Below are 15,177 nucleotides of genomic sequence, written 5' to 3'. Positions count from 1 at the left end.
GACAGAAGAGCTCATGGCCTGGGGTCGGGTCTCATAACTCTCTTATAATTAGGAACACTAGAATTCATGGCCCTTGCCTGTCCCGTTGTTCTGGGAGAAGTTTATGCAGGGAGTCAGAGAAGGCCATAAGCCTATCTATTGCCCTAGCATGATCACCAGCTATCGGAATGCAGAATAAGGCAGCAGGGGCAGTGTGACGGGGGGCTAATCCCACGAGCTGCGCGCTGGAATTCCCTTGGATTCAATGGGTTACATTGCCCTCAGCATGCTCGCCAGCTTCCAGAAACAGGTATTCAGGAATTCTGGGCCGGCAAGGGCTATATGCCAGAGTGGCCTTTCCGGTGACTCACCTGCTGATATTCCTGATAGACGGCACGGCAGGAGAAGGGGCATGGCAGTGTGAACACTTCGAGGTAAGCTTTCTTAGCCAGGCTGGCGGTTTTTTCCCTATCCCCATCGACCCTTCTCACTGGACATTTTATGGGTGTAGTGGACCAGTGGGAAACGGTCTGTTCCTTCAGTGAAGACCCAAGCTATTCCAGGCAGTGGCTCATACACTGTTTTGAGGCTTTCAGGAGAAAAGAGGTGGTGGCTGGCTCTACGTGAGACCTCTCTCGACATGCCCTCCAGTTTTGATGTTTCCAGGGAGGGGGGGTTATGCTTGCTCATCGTGGAAGGTCTAGAACAGACCAGAGGTTGACCTTGCCTCAATGCCTAACCTCTGCCGAAGGATATTTATTCACCCAGGCTAATCTGGACCCCCTAGCTATAGGCCATATATGCCTGTCTGGGTCAACAATACCAGTTTTGGCGTTAACAAAACAAGCATTGCAGGGGCTGGGGTATGACCCCTTCCAGTCTGGAACCTATTCAATTAAAATGGGAGCTGCTTCTATGGCAGCAGGTTTTTGGTTTCCTCCCGGCACTGGTACAGGACATGGGACTTTGGGCCTCTGATGCATATAATGGCTATATTCCCCCCTTTTAGAGGGCAGGGGGATGCGGCAGCCTCACAAACGAGCATTGTAGGGGCTGAGGTACGACACCTTACAGTTTAGTTTCCCACAGGCACTGGTGCAGGGCATGGGACTTTGGTCCTGTGATGCGTACAAGGGCTATATTTCCCACTTTTAGAGGGCAAGGGAATGTAGTGGCCTCACAATCTTCATTGTTTTGACAGGTTGCTGGACAGGGATAGAGCAGATGCACATCCTAATATGCGGCCACAGCATGGTCTTCCGGGCACCCTGGAGGGCAGCGAATTCGAGCATGGGCTCGCAGTTGGGCCTCAGTAGAGGGGCTGTTATGCAGTGGCTGGACCGGCAAGGAATGCATGGGGAGTGGCTCCTACCCGCTCTTTTCCAGCAAGGTGTGGTGCAGATATTTCTGCAGGCAATGGTCATCCACCTCGGTGGTAATGACCGCGGCGTGAAGCAAGGCAAGGCCCTCAGCGTACAGGCATGTAAGGACATGCAAGTGATAAGGCAGCGTTGGCCTTTGGTGCATCTGATGTGGTCAGACATGGCGCGGCATATGGGATCCAGCTGGAATTGATCATGCATGGAAGAAGGTCAACCGGCAAATTCGGTGGGCTCTTCTTGGGCAGGGGGGGTTGGCCATTCCACATCCCCGCATTCAGCACTGGAAGGGTGAACTGTACAGGGCCGATGGCATTCACCTGTCTCATGCAGGTAATGACTTATTTTGGGCGACCTGCAGGGGTGTCTGCGAGAGATGTTTCTCGGCAGTGGGGTAAAGGGGGACTAAATAGAGATTTGTCCCCCTTTTGTGGCGGGAAGGTGCGGGAAGGGAAATAGGTAAGGACAGCTAGGTGGCCCCCTTAGGCACCTTTGGAGGTGATTGGCGGTTCCAGAGGCCTGTCTCTCAGGGCTTTACGGCTCGAGGGCAGGATATGGGCTGCTTCTGGGGCCAACTTATCCTCATCTACCCAGGGGTTATACGGCCCTGGGTGGGGATGATGTGGGAAGGCCCCCCTACTCACCTACAGGGTGTGGCTGGGATAAAGGGTAAGCAGATGGGCTTGCCCTTGCCCCAGCAGGGGCTGGTCGCCCGAGAGCTGTATGGCAAGCTACTTGCTTATAGACAGTTCCCGCACCTAGGTTTCCCTCTGCAGGTCACTTTAAATTGGGTTTTGTTTACTATAATTTAAATAAAGTGGCCCTTGTTCAACCCAAGCTGACGTCTCTGTGTTTTATTTCACCCCTCAACTGCAAATGGGGATGCTTTGAGAAGTGATGTAGCAAAAGCAAATATAAGCTATGACGCAAGGTCTGAGCGAGTTATATCAATGAGATTTAACAGGGAAACTATTAGCATAACCATCATCCAAGTCTACACTCCAACGGCAAAAACAGAAGAAGAGGAATTGGAAAGATTTTATGCAGAAGTACAGGAGGAAATTGATCACACACCGAAACAAGATGTGCTGATAATCATGGAGGACTGGAATGCAAAAGTAGGGAACAGAGAAGAACTAGGAATTGTAGGAAAATGGGGCTTAGAAGATAGAAATGAAGCAGGAGAGAGACGTATGGAATTCTGTGAAGCTAGTAATTTGTTTCTTGCAAACACATTTTTTGAGCAACTGAAAAGACGACTGTATACATGGACATCACCAAATGGTCAATATAGGAATCAAATTGATTATTATTGGTAGCAGAAGATAAAGAAGTTCCATACTTTCTGTGAAAACAAGACCAGGAGCAGACTGTGGTACAGATCATGAACTGGTAATATCAAAAATCAGAGTAAAGCTAAAGAAGAAGAACAAAGCAATCATAATGCCAAAATACAATTTAAATAACATCCCAGAAGAATATAAACATCAAATAAGGAACAGATTTGAGGCTTTAAACTTTAAACTGACAGCGAACCAGAAGAGCTATGGAGTGAAGTCAGAGAGATTATCAGGGAAGAATGCAAATACCTAAAGACAGAAAGACCTCAATGGATGACTGAAGAAACTCTTAAAATGGTTAAAGAGAGAAGGAAAGCAAAACCAAAAGGAGATAGAAACACGGTTAGAACCCTAAATGCAACTATACACCGACTAGTGCCTAGGGACAAAGACAACTATTACAATAGTTATTGTATAGAAATAGAAGAGGGCAACAAAAAAGGTAGAACAATAGCCCTATTCCAAGAGATTCGAGAAATTAAAGGGAAATTTAGATTAAGAGTAGGGATGTTGAATAATCAACAGGAGAACACACTGACTGACTGAGATTAAAGGAAGATGAAAGCAATACACTGAAGAACTCTATAAAAGAGATGCCAGGATGACAGATTCATTCATGGAGGAACTCTATGATGAAGAACCAGAAATTTTACAATGTGAATCACCAGTAACAGATGCCATGTTAGTAGAGTTGCTATACGCTACTGAGACTGAATGTGTCCAGATTTTGATAAAATTTGTCAACGAATATAGAAAATTAAACAATGGCCCACAGACTGGAAGCATTCAATATACATCCCAGTTGGAAAGAGTGTGAGACAGCGGTGTATTTTATCACCCTGTTTGTTTAATCTATATGCACAACATATCATACAGAAAGCAGGATTGGACCAAGATGAAGAAGGTGTGAAAATAGGAGGGAGAAATATCAATATTTTAAGATATGCAGGTGATACCATACTATTAGCAGAAACCAGTAATAATTTGAAACAAATGCTGATGAAAGTTAAAAGAGGAAAGCACAAAAGGATTATCAATACCTTGGCACAGTCATTAACCAAAATGGATACAATAGTCAAGAAATCCGAAGAAGGCTAGGACTGGGGAGGGTAACTATGAGAGAACTAGAAAAAGTCCTCAAATGCAAAGATGTATCAGTGAATACTAAAATCAGGATCATTCAGACCATGGTATTCCCGATCTCTGTGTATGGATGTGAATGTTGGACAGTGAAAAAAGTGAATAAGAGAAAAATCAACTGAAATTTGGTGGTGGAGGAGAGCTTTCTGCCATACCATGGATTGCGAAAAAGACAAATTATTGGGTGTTAGAACAAATGAAACCAGAACTATCACTAGAAGCTAAAATGATGAAATTGAGGTTATTATATTTTGGACACATCATGAGAAGACATGATTCACCAGAAAAGACAATAATGCTGGGGAAAGCAGAAGGTAGTAGAAAAAGAGGAAGGCCAAACAAGAGATGGATTGATTCCATAAAAGAAGCCACAGACCTGAACTTACAAGATCTGAACAGGGTGGTTTATAACAAATGCTATTAGAGGTCGCTGATTCATAGGGTCGCCATCAGTTGTAATCGACTTGCAGGCATATAACAACATCAAACCCAGTATAATATTTTGAATGCGTAAGGCAGAGCAATCCTAGCCCTTGAACTGTTCTACTGGAAGGCGTTTGGATGAGATGTTAGCATTAGCTATTGAGCCAGGTCCAAGGTTCTGTTCTTGGCACTTAAAGCCATGGGCTCCTGCTGGGAGGAAGGGTGGGATATAAATCAAATAAATAATTAATAAATAATTAATAAACAACTTGGAACTAGGATACCTAGCAGACCACATGCTGATCTTCAGAGGAGACCCTACTGGTTGTTCCATAACCAGTGGATTGACACTTGGTGACCAAGTGGAAGCAGGCCTTCTTGGTGTAGCATCCACCATCTGGCTGTTTCCTTAGGTAATTCATGAGGTAGAGATACTAATCACATTTATATGCCTCTTAATTTGATTTCCTTGAATCCTCCCCTGCTTCACAACCATGCAGGAATATGTGACTGCAAAGTACATATTACAAACAGTTCCACCAGGGAGGACGGGGCTACTGGAAGGTCAAGTTCTGCAAGGGTTTTTCAAGCTTCAAATGACTTTAAACCAGGGCCCACCAACCTTTTTGGACCAGTGGACACATTTTGAATTTTGAGAGAGTGCAGTGGGTGCCCCAAAATGGCTGCCATGGGCAGCATGGCATAACACAAAATTATAGAGAGTATAGTCATTGCTGCTTCTCCTCCTGCCCCCCCCCCATCAACCTAATGTTTACCCTGGGAAGTTAGCTATGTCGTGCTAGTCCTGATTGTGGAGATACAGCTGTTAAAGGCACAAGAACTCTGTTTTCTCCAGTGCCGTTCCTAGACCAAAACCTAGGCTGTCATCCTGTTCCCACTTCCTTAGGAGCAAGCCCAGTTAAACACAGTTTGCATTTGTCATTTTAACATCCACTGTCACTTGTTGTGTAGCATTATTTGCAGAAAATAACTGCTAGGGACTACCTGATGATCTCAGATAAATCCAACACAGGAAAAATGTGTCTTGGGTCCTAGGAAGCAGGAAAAATGCACCAAAGATGAGGGGAAAACAAAAGCTCTTTAGGACTCCAGGGATTCCTTGTGCCAAACAACTTACTCATCAGTCACAGCTCTGATTTCACTTATGGCTAAAATCACTGGAAAATGGGAGTAGCCAGGTTGTCATTTATAGAAATCATTTAGAAGAGTACCAGCACATTTTGCTTCATAACGTCCCTTCTAAGAGGGCTAGAGACTTACTTTAAAAAAAAAAAAGAGGAGTCCGGGGCTCCTGTCTGGAGGTATCACTGAAAGGCTTCATAGTGCCAGGTTGGCGACCCCTGTTCTAAGCCTTTGCTGCTACAAGACCTTCCTAAATTCATCTAGCAAGGCCCAGGGTTCTGATTTGTCTTGCCTTAGACCTGACCTGGACTGGAAGAGTCTCTGATATTCACTACCACTTTCCATGTGGGCCCCAAGGCACAGAACAGCAAGATATCGACCATATATTGATGAAATCCATTCTTTAATTCAAGCATCTCTAGAAAAAATATTGTCTACTTAATTTATCTTTGGCTCTTCCTTCAAGGAAATCAGAATGGCATGCATGATCTGCTCTTCATCTCTCTTACCCCATTTTATTTGAGTATGAGATATTAAAAATCAGTCTTCCTCAACCTGATGTCCTGCAAAACATCTGGAGTATACCAGGTTGGGGAAGGCTGTTGTAAACAAATACTATATTTAGAGTCGTTTACATTTGAACAAAGTGAAAAATAATCTGAAGGTGAAAAATTGATTCTGTAACTGTCATATTTTGCCAACATCTGGCTCCACTGTTCTTCAGATAGCCCTTCATTTTTTACCTTATATGCCAGCTTTATGTGATTAATTTACCTAGAATTTCTTATAATTAAATTTGCAGTTGCTACTAATGCTCTCCAGTAAAAATGTCTTGCTGTGTTACAAACAATGCCTTATTTGCAGATATTGGTAAAGGAAGTGTATTTCGCTCTGAATCATGTCCAGAAGTTGTAAGGAATAATGGAAAAATATTATCTATACGTGATTACATTTGTCATGCCACTTAAGTGTTTTATATTCAGATGAATCTAAATTTGTTGTAGGAGCAAACTGTTAGTTTTTCATCTTTCTTGGTATGCAGTCCTCTTGGTAGATACACTGGACTGAGAGGCTTCTGGATGTGGCATAGCTGCAGTGGAGGAGAAAGGGTGTCAGTGCCGCTGGGCTCTGCTGGAAGAAGTCCACTATCCCGGGTGCAGCTACAGCATAGCCAGAGAACTCTGCTACCATCTGGGCGCAGCCAGGGCCCAGCTGTCTCAGCCAAGAGCAGCACAAGTGGAGCCAGTGGAAGGCCACAAAAGGGGAGTTTCAGGAGTGTGTTGTGGGTGGAACCAAGGGGAGGGGGACTTGCACTGCATCCTGAGCCTGTTTGGTTCAGTCATGTGGCTCTTTGCCCCAGCGCCTGATATGCCAGGACAAGAGGTGGTGGAAGGAAGCATGAATTTAATTTCCTTCCACTGTGCCCTGGGGTCCTCCCCTCCCAGTGGCTCCTGAATGGAGGTTGGATGTGGCAACCCCTTCCACCAGCTCTGCTTCTGCCAGCCTCCAACAAGTTGGATTGCATCCTTACTTTGCATTTGTGGCTTCTACACAGTACTTTTACCCAACCACATGACAAGAGACCTTAATAACATTAATTTGGAAAAATACAATTGCTATTTTCTAATTATTATTTTTATTATAATAATAAAATTAAAAATCACATTTAAATTGGTTAGCAAGTGAAGTATAGGTGTTTGGGAAGGATTTCAAACCCAACTGCCTTCTCTTTTATGTCTTCAGTAGCTTTAATCCTGCACATCTTAGACACCATCTCCTCCCTTATTCATTTCAATCACTTCGGAGTTTCACTATATTATTTCTTTGCTATATTATTTCTCCTTCATATCTGAGGCACACAGATCATTATTTTGAAAGAGAACCTTTCCTTTGAAGAAATGAGTAATTTATCACTAAAATAATACAAAAATTAACCCATCCACAATATCGCTTAATTGTTGTGTTGCAAAGGGTCATGCCCCATTTCTCTTATCTTTGATTAGTGCTGAGAGTCATTGGAGGTAAGCTTCCATTTTTTGCCAAGCATCAACAGGACCTTGTAGTTCTGAAAGTCCTGGTTTCCTTTTCTTTCCTTCAGTTGTCTTGCCCATTGAGCTTTAGAGAATAGTGGCCCCTACATAAACTATCTGTCAATACAATTTTCTTCCTATATGTGGTCAGAAAATATTTCTATTGACTTAATGATACTTGCTATGAGTTTGAAAATACCAACACATTAGCCTTGTAGAGGGTGAAACATGAATGTATCATGATTGCAATACTTTGCGGGTGTGCTTAGGAGTAGATTTCACTGGAAACAGAATTTATGTTCAGGCTCAAGAGTGTAAAATGGTGGTCTTAGAATGCCTTGAACTCCTGTGAATTGTGTATTTCATTATTTTATTTATTTATATCCCACCCTCCCTCCCAGTAGGAGCCCAGGGTGACAAACAAAAACACTCTAAAACATAATAAAAACAGACTTTGAAATATATTAAAACATCTTTCAAAACATATTAAAACAAAACATCTTTCAAAACATCTTTTTTTAAAAAAAGCTTTAAAAGCATCTTAAAAAGTACTTCCAACACTGACACAGACTGGGATAAAGTATCTATTTAAAAGGCTTGTTGAAAGAGGAAGGTCTTCAGTAGGTGCCGAAAATAAATCAGATGGTGCCTGTCTAATATTTAAGGGGAGGGAATTAAAGGGTAGGTGCCACTACACTAAAGGTCTGCTCTATGTTGTGCGGGATGGATCTCCTGATAAGATGGTGTCTGCAGGAGGCCCTTATTTCATAAAGTATGCCTGATAATATTTAGTAACATACTTATTTGGTTGCTTTTTCTCTGATTTGAAAATTATGAATTGTATAAAATGGAATAGATAATAATGTAAGAGGTAATGCTTTGAGGATACATAGACAGTGTTCTTAAATAACTGCCCTCACAGTGGTAGAACTACAAAGTTAATTCCAATGCATATCAAGACCATGGCCAAGATTTAGAGAGTGTTCCCCCTACTTCCCCTTCTGAATACAACCCTATGTTGTGGTGTGCAAGAGTGCCTAAGTAGTTGTGATGGGAAGGGCCCCCTGAAAAGATTCACATACTTCCACGAGGGGGCCTTTGGATACCAACCAATGGCTTATGTAATAAGAGGAAAATGCTCTCTTTAGACATTGTAGACACAGAGAAAGAGTCAAGAAGTCAGGCATTAAAACAAAGTCTGAGTGTGGTCCATTATGCATGTGTTGTTCTTCCTGTCTATAGTATCCAGTGTAGCACCCTTTGGCACATCAGTTTGTGGCGTAGAATTTTAGGTGGGCATGTAAGAAAACACCTGAAGGTGACTTCAGATTGAAGGATTGTTTTAAAAATGTTATAAATTGTAATGAATGTTATAGGATAGAAATGCATTTAGATCATTAGGCCATTTCAAAGGGAAAATGGGATTTTAAAGATACTAACCTTTATCTTATGCAAAAAAGATTCATCCAGCCTGAGTAAAAAAATCAATTGCCTGAGTCTTTGTACCAGCAAAGTACAGGCACATGTACTGGAAAGGTGACTTCTCCCAAGTGGCAACCATTGCATTTTTGATTCCATACAAAGGTGACACTGCTCAATTTTTTTTCCTGATGTGCAGATAGTCTTCTTTTATATAAGGACAAATAAATGGTCCATATGAGATCTTTCAAATGTCCACAGTATTGTATGCAGGGAACTCATTTTCTGGCAATCAATAACTAATTGCTAGAGAGAAGTGTAGATGTACACACAAGGGTTTTTCTTGCTATTCAGGAAACAGTGACAGGGACACAGTACTTGCTTTAAGTCTTGACCAATACAGAGTTTTATTTAGATAACATCATTTCCAAAGCAGGAGAAGATACTTTGGCCAATTGGTATTGTAGGACTATTGAAATTTTGTGGTCTAGTTTGGTTACTCAGTTATTAGCTTACTTAACCCATAATTTAGCAGGTAAGAATGAGTGGCAGTATGTATATAATGAACATTGCAGCAAAATGTAGTAAATAATGCAGTCCTCATTATTTAATGGTTGAAACAGTGTGTTGACTTAAATTGGTAAATTGGTATACCAATACATCCTGAAATGGTAAATATAATTTTAAAAACAACTAAAAACAATGTGTAGAACACTATGTGTTTGGACAGCCTAGCTGTTAGTGTGGCAATTTTCCAGCAGCTTCTATTGATAGTGACAGAAGATTGGCAGAAAACTAATCAATATATCATTTCTTTATGGCAGATGCAAAAAAACACACCACATATTAAAGATTGCTGTCCAAATTAATGCTAATTGCTCTTTGCAGACAGGAATTATTTGTGTACTGGTACATTCACATTGGAATATATGTTAGGGGAAGGGAAATCTTTTATAAAGGCTTGTCAAAGCACTTGTAAATTAAAGCTTGGAGTGTTGAAACCATACTGTGGTATTCTTTTCAATCAATGAAGGTGTTCTTTCATGCACTGTTAATTGATTTCTCCAGTATACGTATATTTTTGTATGCTAGCCCTCTGTAGGATTCAGCTGTGATTCCACTTCTCCTTATAAGAGTCACAAATATCAGAAGCGTAATCAAAGAAGTTTGGATACTAAATTCATTTATGACATATTCTAGCAAGACAGATTACAAATGCTGTATTTGAAAAAAAGATTTCAGGGAGCTCTTGCTCTCTTCCTCCTTCCTCTGTTTAGGACAGAGGCTTATGCAGGCAATTAAAATGATGTCTATTTGCAATAGTTGGCCTCTGTTTTTACTGTATTTTTAATGGTTTTTACTGTAGTGGTTTTTTTGTACTCGTAAACCACTTTGATATTTTTAAATGAAATACCAGTATACAAATATAAATACATAAAATAAATAAAATATGTCAAATATCTTGAAGAAAACAATACAGCTTTAATAACAATAATAATAACTGAAGATAATGTCTCCAGTGAATTCATTTCTATTTTATTTATTTATTGTTTGATTTGTATCCTGCCCTTCCTCCCAGCAGGAGCCCAGGGCAGCAAACAAAAGCACTAAAAACACTTTAAAAATCATAAAAACAGACTTTAAAATATATTAAAACAAAACAACTTTAAAAACCTGTTTAAAAAGCTTTGAAGATATTTTTTAAAAGGTTAAAAACATTGTTTTTTTTAAAAAAAGGTTTAAAAGCATATTAAAAAGCAATTCCAACACAGAAGCAGAGTGGGATAAGGCCTTTTAAGTTGAGACCTTATTGAAAGAGGAAGATTTTCAATAGGCGCCGAAAAGATAGCAGAGATGGCGCTTGTCTAATATTTAAGGGGAGTTCCACAGGGTAGGTGTCACCACACTAAAGGTCTGTTTCCCATGTTGTGCAGAACGGACCTCCTGATAAGATGGTATCTGCAGGAGGCCCTCACCTGCAGAGCGCAGTGATCGACTGGGTATATAAGGGATAAAGCGGTCTTTCAGGTATCTTGGTCCCAAGGTGCATAGGGCTTGGTACACCAAAAGTTCCAAAACTAGTGATACATCTTTGCATTTGAGGACCTTTTCTAGTCTGATTTCTTGACCATGTCATGGACACCTATTAAATTTGGGTATTTGTGTGCGAGAGAGACATGATTCATGATTTAAAAAAAACCCTCTATCATATGCATCATATTGGGAACCTTATAAAAGATTTATTTAGAATTTTTGTTGATTCTTTGGAAGCTGTATTCTCTTCTACTGCATAGCTGCAAAATGGACGTACTCATATAACCATATTTGTTTTTTAAACTTGTAAATCATTTAGAAAAAACACATCCTTTTCCCCTGCAGTAAGCCATAATAATTTTGTAAAACTTGATTTTCATTTATTTTATTTTATTTTTATTCTTTTTAAATTATTTGGATGTCATGCTTTTTCTGTTTCCCTTTGTTGAAAACCCCATATATCATTCATATGTTAGGATGAAGTCTTGGACAGTTCACCTCAGGCCCATTTACCAGAAAGATTATTCCAGCACCATTTATTACGTGCAGCCAGGAATCAAGCTGTTGCTGTTGAAAATAAGAATTTGAAAACATCAGAGAGAGCCTAAAATGCAATCGAAGCATGTTTTGATTGGTGGTGTGGAAGTCCTTTGGTACAATGTTTGAAATGTAAATTGCTCACAGCAAAGAAAAAGAGCTAATTTTCCTTCTCTTGTATTTGTCACAGTGATAAAAGCTGGTTCAGTTTAGTGAATTGTTTTGCATTATTGGCTTCCTGGGTTAATTTCCATAGTTCTCATTCTTATAAAAAGAGAGAATCTTTCTTGCAGAAAGTCATCTTAAGGATATGTGGTGTACCTAGCACAATGGGTTCCTGATTAGGATCTTTATAACCTAATATAATGCAAATAAATAAATAAATGCTGATAATATTGTTGATAAAATTGTTGATGGAAACATCAGATTAGCTTAATGCAGCTGCTAAGATAACCAATTATTTTCAGAGACAGCATAGCTGCTATCCTTTTGTTGTTGAATTTCATTTGTGATAATGGAATATTTTCATTCTTTTTGAAACCAATACAAACTAATGGCTCAATATATGATAAGAAAGAACAGCACTGAAAATAGTTCTTCTTTTTGTAAATAAATTACTTTTGAGTTATCTGTCATACGCTCTAAAGTAAATGGACAACTGCAACAGTTATTGGCAAGCCAGCCATTAGCTTGCAAAGATAAAATAATATACTTATTGCTTAGACAAAAGGTTGGCACGAGAGCTCAGTTCAGCTGATTTTTTTATTTGAGGCTTCATCCAGACCGTCTTGAAAACTGTTTAGCTGTATCTTTCAAACACAGAGATGAAAATCTGACACTGTTTAAAAGGCTATTTCTAAGCTGTCAATCACTTGAAGTCCAGGGAGATGTACAGTACATTTTCCTGGGACATGCTGATTGTAGACACAGTAATTAGATCATTATGTGGCTGTGTGGGTTACAAAGATACAACTATCAATAAGAAAAGAGATAAGAAAGATGATATCACAGATCTGGCATCAGGCCCCAGAGCTTTGACTATATCCATTGTTCAACTCTTTGCTGTTTGGAGGTAATGGTGATGGAGGTTCATGAGCCATATAGCTGCTTTTGAGAACATGCGCAGGTGCAAGCAAAAAATGATCCAGAAAACACTGGCAGCTGCCTTCTTAGATTTGGAGTGGGGCTCTACCACGATGTTTCCAGCAGTCCCAAGTTCTGTTCTACGAGGTTTCCACCTTAAAAAGGGGGCTGTGTGTGGAATGAGATGGGACTGTGTAATCTAAAGAAGGGCCAAGTTTTCCAAAAGACTGAACTGCTTGGAGTTTCCAAAGAATGGGGCTGCAATCTTGTCCTGAATTCTTTAGCTCCATGGTCATATTTGTAAGAGACAGAGGAAGGAGCCTAACTATAGGCCAACTCTGAAGGGCTAAATTGTTTCTAAAACTGTTGTGTCTTGTGCAAACTAAGACACTCCTCATGTCCATTGGAAACTATTCTGCAGAACAGTCAGTACCATTATTCCACAATTGTTTTTCGAGCCTTTTTTAGTGTTGCAAAGTGTTGCTGTACTTCACATATTCACAAAAACAGAAGCAAAAGAAAATGATTTACTATAGGAAAATTGACTAAAATTGCAAAGTAAAATCAGACTGATTACCGGTCCATATGTTGTTACTTAAATAATGATTCTAGCTGCTGAAAAAAACAAACTTGGCCTGCCCAAGATGCATGTTTTCAGACTACTATGCTTAAACTTGACATATTCACAGAAACAGAAGCAAAAGAAAATGATTTCCTGTAGGAAACTACTAAAATTGAAAATCAAATCAGACATATTTAAAGTGACTATCTGAAGTATATCAACTGTTTTAATATTGTTGCTTCCTCCCTGCTAAAACAAGATCAGCACAGCACATCTCTTGTTTGTTATTTGGGCTGATTGCAGGTGTTGCCACCACTCACCTTGCAGGTGTTGCCACCACTCACCATATGCTCAGAGGCACGTTACCAAATTCTTCCACACTACTGTACACATGGGATGGGGAGGGGAAGAGTGGGATGGGAGTAGGCAGGAGAGGGAGGAGGAGAGCAAGTTTGATCATTTGCATGCTTTTTGAGTTCAATGGGATTTACTCCCATGCATCGTGCTTAGGATAGGTAAACCTGACCATGGGGAGGGAGGCCTGGAGTGGGCAGGAGGAGGAAAAAGGAAGAGGGGAGGAGAGGAAAAGGGAGGGGGAAGGGGGGAAAGGGGAAGCAGGTCTGATCAAATGATGCTTATTGAGTTCAGTGGGATTTACTCCCGTGCAATCATGGATAGGATAGGTAAAACTGTCCATGGGGGAGGGGGAGGAGATGTAAGGAGAAAGGGGGGAGAAGGAAGCAGTTGTAAGGGTAGGGGGAACGAGGGGATTGAAAGGGGAGGGGAGGGGAGGGGAGGGGTGAAGGAAGGGGAGGGAAGGGGCAAAAAGGATGTGATGGGAGGGAGGAGGAGGGGAGGGCAGGTTTGATCATTTGCATGTTTATTGAGTTCAGTGGGATTTACTCCCATGCAATCATGCTTAGGATAGGTAAAACTGGCCGGGGGGAGGGCAGAGGGGAGGGGGGAGGAGGAGGGGAATGAAGGCATTGGAAGGGAATGCTTTTTGAGTTCAGTGGGCTTCTGTGCAATCATGCTTAGGATAGGGGGAGGGGGAGGTAGGAGAGAAGGAGGGCAAGAAGGGGAGGGAGGGGGCAAGAGATTAAATGGGTGTGCACTGGGCAGAGGGGAAGCCCCTTTCTTTTCCAAAAGGCAAACATTGTAAATAGTAACATTATTTTTCAGGGTTTCCCCAACCTTTCTATTCTACAGAAGGCACCCAAATTTAAACCCAAGCTCTCCCTGGTCACACCAGCCCTTTATTTCACTTTAGACAGTAATGGCTTCTCCCAAGAAATCCTGGGAAGTGTAGTTAGTGAAGGGTGCTGAGAGTTGCTAGGAGTTGCCCTGTTCCACTCACAGAACTTCAATCAGAATCTGACTGTTAAACTACTCTGGTCATTGGAGCTCTTGTCAGGAGAAGAGTCTCTTCTCATCACCTTTCACAAACTACACTTCCCAGGATTCTTTGAGGGAAGCCATGACTGTCTAAAGTGAAATAAAGGTCTGATGTAGGTGTGGCCCCCTGATTAGGCAGTAGTCTGGCTTTTAGAACACTGACAGTTGTTTCTTACTGAGCATGCCCGGCCTTATCATTGCATTCAATGCAAAATTAGACAGGCATATTTTTAACTTTTAACTTCAGAAGGTGATGGTCAGAGCATGGTGCAAGGACAGTAACAGGATTACAGGTACTCTGTGCCCATGGCTGAGTTTTAATTAATTTCAACAAATTATGAGAACTCACAGAAAAAACGTCCAAAAGGGGTCTGGTTTTTTTCTCTCTCTTTGTACATTTTGAACTCTCAATTCTCTCTGACAGTTTTGTGTATCACCATAAAAATTGACAGGGTTGTTAAGAAAGCATTTCTGAGTTCAAGACTATAAGTTTTGTAAACTTTTGTTTAGAAATGAGCTTATATGAAGCATCAGAATGGCATTGGGGGTATTTTCAATTTAACATTGTGGAATGCGAAAAATCCATGCTGACTATAGTATATAGCCACTCTCATGGCTATATAATATCTCTAGCCAAATAAGTCGATTCCTTAGAGAGGTGCAAAGAAATGAATTTTTGCACCCCACTATATAGGCAGACCTAGGTCTAGTGC

General features: G+C 40.9%; 1 protein-coding gene across 17 annotated transcripts in view; it reads left to right on the top strand.

Annotated features, from left to right (window-relative positions):
* PTPRD (protein tyrosine phosphatase receptor type D) overlaps positions 1–15,177 on the top strand; it is a 2,140,456-nt gene that overhangs the window by 1,826,599 nt on the left and 298,680 nt on the right. The window lies entirely within an intron of this gene.

Source organism: Rhineura floridana, chromosome 1 (genome assembly GCF_030035675.1).
Source record: "Rhineura floridana isolate rRhiFlo1 chromosome 1, rRhiFlo1.hap2, whole genome shotgun sequence".
NCBI classification, from domain to species: domain Eukaryota; kingdom Metazoa; phylum Chordata; class Lepidosauria; order Squamata; family Rhineuridae; genus Rhineura; species Rhineura floridana.
Note: the sequence above shows the minus strand (reverse complement) of the source record. Positions and strands in the feature narration are given on the sequence as shown.